Source organism: Prionailurus bengalensis, chromosome X (assembly GCF_016509475.1).
Source record: "Prionailurus bengalensis isolate Pbe53 chromosome X, Fcat_Pben_1.1_paternal_pri, whole genome shotgun sequence".
In the NCBI taxonomy this organism is placed as follows: domain Eukaryota; kingdom Metazoa; phylum Chordata; class Mammalia; order Carnivora; family Felidae; genus Prionailurus; species Prionailurus bengalensis.
Window position 1 is genome coordinate 107,177,642 of NC_057361.1, and position 7,837 is coordinate 107,185,478.

Below are 7,837 nucleotides of genomic sequence, written 5' to 3' on the forward strand. Positions count from 1 at the left end.
CAAGCCCCACATTGGGCTCTGTGCTGGTGGTATGGGGCCTGCTTGGGACTCTCTCTCACCTTCTCTCTCTGCCCCTCCCCTACTCACACTGTCTCTAAATAAATAAATACATGCATAAATACATACATAAGAAAAGATGGTTGGTATCAAAGAAGACCCACAAAGCTAAAGATCTAAAAGCACTTAACATTATGGAGTTTGGTGAGGTAGATCAGGGCATATAGTATGTCTAGGGCATGCTATGAACAGGTAGATCTACACAGTTTCAATTACTGGAAGTCTACCATTATCTCAGTGCTACAATTAGGCTTCACCTTCAAGGTAAGGATATAATTTCACAATAGCACAGAGAGAGATTTAACTAATAAAGATAGTCCCTATGATGGCTAGTTTTATGTATTGATTGGGGCACAAGGTGCCCAGATATTTAGTCAAACATCATTCTGAATGTGTCTTTGAAAGTGTATTTGGATAAGATTAACATTTGAATTGATAGCCCAAACCAGACTGTCCTCTCTAATATGACTGGGCCTCATGTAATCAGTTGATGGCCTAAATGGAACAAAAGACTTATCTTTGCGCTGATAAGTGGGGAACTTCCTCAGTCTGACCACTTGAGCTGAGATATTGGTATTTTCCTACTTTAGGATTTGAACTGAAAAATTGGCTATTCTTGGGTCTCAAACCTCCCAGCTTTTGGATTGGATCTTACATTATCAGTTCTCTTCCTGCCCAGACCTTCAGATTCAAACTACAACTACACCATTGGCTCTCCTGGTTCTCCAGCCAACCCAGTCCAGATCTGGGACTTCTCAACCTCCACAATCATGTGAGCCAAAGCCTTACAATAAGTCCCTTTCCCTCCCTCCCTCTCCCTCTCCCCCTCCCCCCCCTCATAAATATATTCTATTGGTTCTGTTTCTCTGGAGAACTCTAATAGAGTTCCTATGTTTTAAATCACTGACCTCCAAACTTTGTAATCCCATCCTCATTGGTAAATGTTTTTAGTACATTCCTCAGCAGGTGGATACTTATTTGTAAATAAATGCATGTATGTATGAGAGAGAGAGAGAGAGAGAGAGAGAGAGAGAGAGAGAGAGAGAGGATAAGGGAGGAGAAAAATACTTACCTATGAGAATAACTATGCAAATGTTGAGATAGACTTTGATACCAAACTGCCTGGAATCAAATTTTGACTCTGTTATTTGCCAGCTGTGTAATCTTGGACAACCTATTCAAACTCTCCTTACCTCAGTTACCTCATCTATAATGTGAGAATACTAAAAATGTTATCAGACTATTATTATTAACACAAAGGGTTCTGTGAGGATTAAATGATTTAATATATGTAAAGTGCTTCCACATGGAAAGAGCTACATAAAAGTCATTATCATGATCACATGGGAGAGATTACAAAACTAGAAATTTTTACGTTTTTATTTTTTTTTAATATATGAAATTTATTGTCAAATTGGTTTCCATACAACACCCAGTGCTCATCCCAAAAGATGCCCTCTTCAATACCCATCACCTACCATCACCTCCATCCCACACCCCATCAAACCTCAGTTTGTTCTCAGTTTTTAAGAGTCTCTTATGTTTTGGCTCTCTCCCACTCTAACCTCTTTTTTTACCCTTCCCCTCCCCCATGGGTTTCTGTTAAGTTTCTCAGGATCCACATAAGAGTGAAAACACATGGTATCTGTCTTTCTCTGTGTGACTTATTTCACTTAGCATTACACTCGCCACTTCCATCCACGTTGCTACGAAGGGCCATTTTTCATTCTTTCTCAGTGCCACGTAGTACTCCATAGTGTATTTAAACCACAATTTCTTTAACCATTCATCAGTTGATGGAGATTTAGGCTCTTTCCATAATTTGGCTATTGTTGAGAGTGCTGCTATAAACATTGGGCCACAAGTGCCCCTATGCATCAGCACTCCTGTATCCCTTGGGTAAATTCCTAGCAGTGCTGTTCTAGGTCATAGGGTATGTCTATTATTAATTTTTTGAGGAACCTCCACACTGTTTTCCAGAGTGGCTACACCAGTTTGCACTCCCACCAACAGTGCAAGAGGGTTCCTGTTTCTCCACATCCTCTCCAGCATCTATAGTCTCCTAATTTGTTCATTTTGGCCACTCTGACTGATGTGACGTGATATCTGAGTGTGGTTTTGATTTATATTTCTCTGATGAGGAGCGACGTTGAGCATCATTTCATGGCCTGTTGGCCATCTAGATATCTTCTTTAGAGAAGTGTCTACTCATGTTTTTTGCCCATTTCTTCACTGGGTTATTTGTTTTTCAGATGTGGAGTTTGGTGAGCTCTTTGTAGATTTTGGATACTAGCCCTTTGTCCGATATGTCCTTTGCAAATATCTTTTCCCATTCCGTTGGTTGCCTTTTAGTTTTGTTCATTGTTTCCTTTGCTGTACAGAAGCTTTTTATCTTCTGAGGTCCCAATAGTTCATTTTTGCTTTTAATTCCCTTGCCTTTGGGGATGTGTCAAGTAAGAAATTGCTGCGGCTGAGGTCAGAGAGGTTTTTTCCTGCTTTCTCCTCTAGGGTTTTGATGGTTTCCTGTCTCACATTCAGGTCCTTTATCCATTTTGAGTTTGTTTTTGTGAATGGTGTAAGAAAGTGGTCTAGGTTCATTCTTCTGCATGTTGCTGTCCAGTTCTCCCAGCACCATTACTTAAAGAGACTGTCTTTGTTCCATTGGATGTTCTTTCCTGCTTTGTCAAAGATGAGTTGGCCATACATTTGTGGGTCTAGTTCTGGGGTTTCATTTCTATTCCATTGGTGTATGTGTCTGTTTTTGTGCCAATACCATGCTGTCTTGATGATTACAGCTTTGTAGTAGAGGCTAAAATCTGGGATGGTGATGCCTCCTGCTTTGTTCTTCTTCTTCAAAATTACTTTGGCTCTTTGGGGCCTTTTGTGGCTCCATATGAACTTTACCATTGCTTGTTCTAGCTTTGAGAAGAATGCTGGCACAATTTTGATTGGAATTGCATTGACTGTGTAGATAGCTTTGGGTAGTATTGACATTTTAACAATATTTAATCTTCCAATCCATGAGCATGGAATGTTTTTCCATTTCTTTATATCTTCTTCAATTTCGTTCATAAGCTTTCTATAGTTTTCAGCATACAGATCTTTTACATCTTTGGTTAGATTTATTCCTAGGCATTTTATGCTTCTTGGTGCAATTGTGAATGGGATCAGTTTCTTTATTTGTCTTTCTGTTGCTTCATTATTAGTGTATAGAAATGCAACTGATTTCTCTACATTTATTTTGTATCCTGCAACTTTGCTGAATTCATGTATCAGTTCTCGCAGACTTTTGGTGGAGTCTGATTTTCCATGTATGATATCATGTCATCTGCAAAAAGTGAAAGCTTGACTTCATCTTTGCCAATTTTGATGCCTTTGATTTCCTTCTGTTGTCTGATTGCTGATGCTAGCACTTCCAACACTATCTTAAACAACAGCAGTGAGAGTGGACATCCCTGTCGTGTTCCTGATCTCAGGGAAAAAGCTCTCAGTTTTTCCCATTGAGGATGATGTTAGCTCTGGGGTTTTCATAAATGGCTTTTATGATGTTTAAGTATGTTCCTTCTATCCCGACTTTCTCAAGGGTTTTTATTAAGAAAGGGTGCTGGATTTTGTCAAAAGCCTTTTCTGCATTGATTGACAGGATCATATGGTTATCTTTTCTTTTATTAATGTGATGTATCACATTGATTGATTTGTGAATGTTGAACCAGCCCTGCATCCCAGGAATGAATCCCACTTGATCATGGTGAATAAGTCTTTTTATATGCTGTTGAATTTGATTTGCTAGTATCTTATTGAAATTTTTGCATCCATATTCATCAGGAATCTGGGCCTGTAGTCCTTTTTTACTGGGTCCCTGTCTGGTTTAGGAATCAAAGTAATACTGGCTTCATAGAATGAGGCTGGAAGTTTTCCTTCCCTTTCTATTTTTTGGAATAGATTGAGAAGGACAGGTATTATCTCTGCTTTAAATGTCTGGTAGAATTACCCAGGGAAGCCATTTGGTCCTGAACTCTTATTTGTTGGGGATATTTTTGGTAACTGATTCAATTTCTTCGCTGGTTATGGCTCTGTTCAAGTTTTCTATTTCCTCCTGTTTGAGTTTTGGAAGTGTGTGGGTGTTTACAAATTTGTCCATTTCTTCCAGGTTGTCCAGTTTGTTGGCATATAATTTTTCATAGTATTCCCTGATATTTGGTTGTGTTTCTAAGGGATTGGTTGTAATAATTCCATTTTCATTCACGATTTTATCTATTTGGGTCATGTCCCTTTTCTTTTTGAGAAGCCTGGCTAGAGGTTTGTCAATTTTGTTTATTTTTTCAAAAAACCAACTCTTGGTTTCGTTGATCTGCTCTACCGTTTTTTTTAGATTCTATATTGTTTATTTCTGCTCTGATCTTTATTCTTTCTCTTCTTCTGCTGGGTTGGGGGCGTCTTTGCTGTTCTGCTTCTATTTCCTTTAGGTGTGCTGTTAGATTTTGTATTTGGGATTTTTCTTGTTTCTTGAGATAGACCTGGATTGCAATGTATTTTCCTCTCAGGACTGCCTTTGCTGCATCCCAAAGCATTTGGATTGCTGTATTTTCAATTTAGTTTGTTTCCATATATTTTTTAATTTCTTCTCTAATTGCCTGGTTGACCCATTCCTTCTTTAGTAGGGTGTTCTTTAACCTCCATGCTTTTGGAGGTTTTCCAGACTTTTTCCTGTGGTTGATTTCAAGTTTCATAGCATTGTGGTCTGAAAGTGTGCATGGTAATATCTCAATTCTTTTATACTTATGAAGGGCTGTTTTGTGACCCAGTATGCGATCTATCTTGTAGAAGGTTCCATGTGCACTCGAAAAGAAGGTATATTCTGTTGCTTTGGGATGCAGAGTTCTAAATATATCTGTCAAGTCCATCTGGTCCAATGTATCATTCAAGGCCCTTGTGTCTTTACTGACCGTGTGTCTGGATGATCTATCCATTGTTGTAAGTGGGGTATTAAAGTCCCCTGCAATTACCACATTGTTGTCAATAAGGTTGCTTATGTTTGTGAGCAATTGTTTTATATATTTGGGGGCTCCCGTATTCGGCGCATAGACATTTATAATTGGTAGCTCTTCCTGATGGATAGACCCTGTAATTATTATATAATGCACTTCTTCATGTCTTGTTACAGCCTTTAATTTAAAGCCTAGTTTGTCTGATATAAGTATGGCTACTCCAGCTTTCTTCTGACTTCCAGTAGCATGATATTTAGTTCTCCATCCCCTCACTCTCAATCTGAAGGTGTCCTCAGGTATACAATGAGTCTCATGTAGACAGCAAATAGATGGGTCTTGTTTTTTTATCCATTCTGATACCTTATGTCTTTTTGTTGGCACATTTAGTCCATTTACTTTCAGTGTTATTATAGAAAGATATGGGTTTAGAGTCATTGTGATGTCTGTAGGTTTCATGCTTGTAGTGATGTCTCTGGTACCTTGTCTCACAGAATCCCCCTTAGGATCTCTTGTAGGGCTGGTTTAGTGGTGACAAATTCCTTCAGTTTTTGTTTGTTTGGGAAGACCTTTATCTCTCCTTCCATTCTAAATAACAGACTTGCTTGATAAAGGATTCTTGGCTGCATATTTTTTTTTTCGTTCATCACATTGAAGATTTCTTGCCATTCCTTTCTGGCCTGCCAAGTTTCAGTAGAGATCCGTCACGACTCTTATCAATCTCCCTTTATATGTTAGAGCACGTTTATCCCTAGCTGCTTTCAGAATTTTCTCTTTATCCTTGTATTTTGCCAGTTTCACTATGATATGTCATGCAGAAGATTGACTCAAGTTACATCTGAAGGGAATAATCTGTGTCTCTTGGAATTCAATGCCTTCTCAATGCCTGAGAACTTCAGGGAAGTTCTCAGCTATGATTTCTTCAAGTACACCTTCAGCATTTTTCCCTCTCTCTTCCTCCTCTGGAATACCAATTATGTGTAGATTATTTCTCTTTAGTGCATCACTTAGTTCTCTCATTTTCCCCCTCATACTCCTGGGTTTTTTTTATCTTTTTCTCAGCTTCCTCTTTTTCCATAATTTTGTCTTCTAATTCACCTATTCTCTCCTCTGCCTCTTCAATCCGAGCTGTGGTTGCCTCCATTTTATTTTGCAGCTCATTTATAGCATTTTTACCTCCTCCTTGCTGTTCCTGAGTCCCTTGATCTCTGTAGCAATAGATTCTCTGCTGTCCTCTGTACGGTTTTCAAACCCAGCAATTAATTTTTTGAATAATATTTTAAATTCACTTTCGTTATATTGTTTAAATCATATTTGATCAGTTTGTTAGCTGTCGCTACTTCCTGGAGTTTCTTTTGAGGGGAATTCTTCCGTTTTGTCATTTTGGATAGTCCCTGGAGTGGTGCAGAACTGCAGGCCACTTCCCCTGTGCTGTCTTGAATAACTTGCATTGGTGGGCGGCGCCTCAGTCAGACCTATCTGGCCCCAGCCCACGGCTGGGCCACAGTCAGACTGGTGTGTACCTTCTCTTCCCCTCTCCCGGGGGCGGGATTCACTGTGGGGTAGTGTGGCCCCTGTCTGAGGTACTTGCACACTGCCAGGCTTGTGGTGCTGGGGATCTGGCGTATTGGCTGGGGTGCATAGGCAAGGTGCACAGGGGCTGGAGGGGCAGGTTCATTTCGCTTTTCCTTCAGATATCCACTTCTGGAGGTGCCCTGTGGCAGCAGGAGGGAGTCAGACCCACCACCGCTGGAGGGATGGATCCGCAGAAGCACAGCGTTGGGTGTTTGCATGGTGCAAGCAAGTTCCCTGACAGGAACTGGTTCCCTTTGGGATTTTGGCTGGGGGATGGGTGAGGGAGATGGCACTGGTGAGCGCCTTTGTTCCCTGCCAAGCTGAGCTCTGTCATCCAGGGCTCAACAACTCTCCTTCCCGTTGTCCTCTAGCCCTCCCGTTCTCCAAGCAGAGCTGTTAACTTATAACCTTCCAGATGTTAAGTCCTGCTTGCTGTCAGAACACACTCCATCCGGCCCCTCCGCTTTTGCAAGCCAGACTCAGGGGCTCTGCTTTGCTTTGCTGGCAGGCTGCCCCTCTGCTCCGGCTCCCTCCCGCCAGTCCGTGTAGTGTGCACCGCCTCTCTGCCCTTCCTACCCTCTTCTGTGGGCCTCTTGTCTCTGCTTGGCTCCAGAGAATCCATTCTGCTAGTCTTCTGGCTGTTTTCTGGGTTATTTAGGCAGGTGTGGGTGGAATCTAAGTGATCTGCAGGATGCAGTGAGCCCAGCATCCTCCTACACCACCATCTTCCTCCCAGGTCCTATTTTTTAATTTCAATCCAAGTTAGTTAACATATAGTGTGATAGTATTTCAGGAATAGAATTTAGTGATTCATCATTTACATATAACACCCAGTGCTCATCCCAACAAGAGTCCTCTTTAATGCCCCTCACCATTTTAGGCCTTTCCCCCACCCAACACCCCACCAGCAACCCTTAGTGTGTTCTCTGTATTTAAGAGTCTCTTATGGTTTATCTCCATCTCTGTTTTTGTATTATTTTTGCTTCCTTTCCCTTATGTTCACCTGTTTTGTATCTTAAATTCCACATATGAGTGAATTAATATATGTCTTTGACTGATTTATTTCACTTAGCAGAATACACACTAGTTCCATCCATGTTGTTGCAAATGGCAAGATTTCATTCTTTTTGGTAGCCAAGTAATATTCCATTGTATGTATGTATATGTACACACACACACACACACACACACACACACACACACACACATCTTCTTTATCC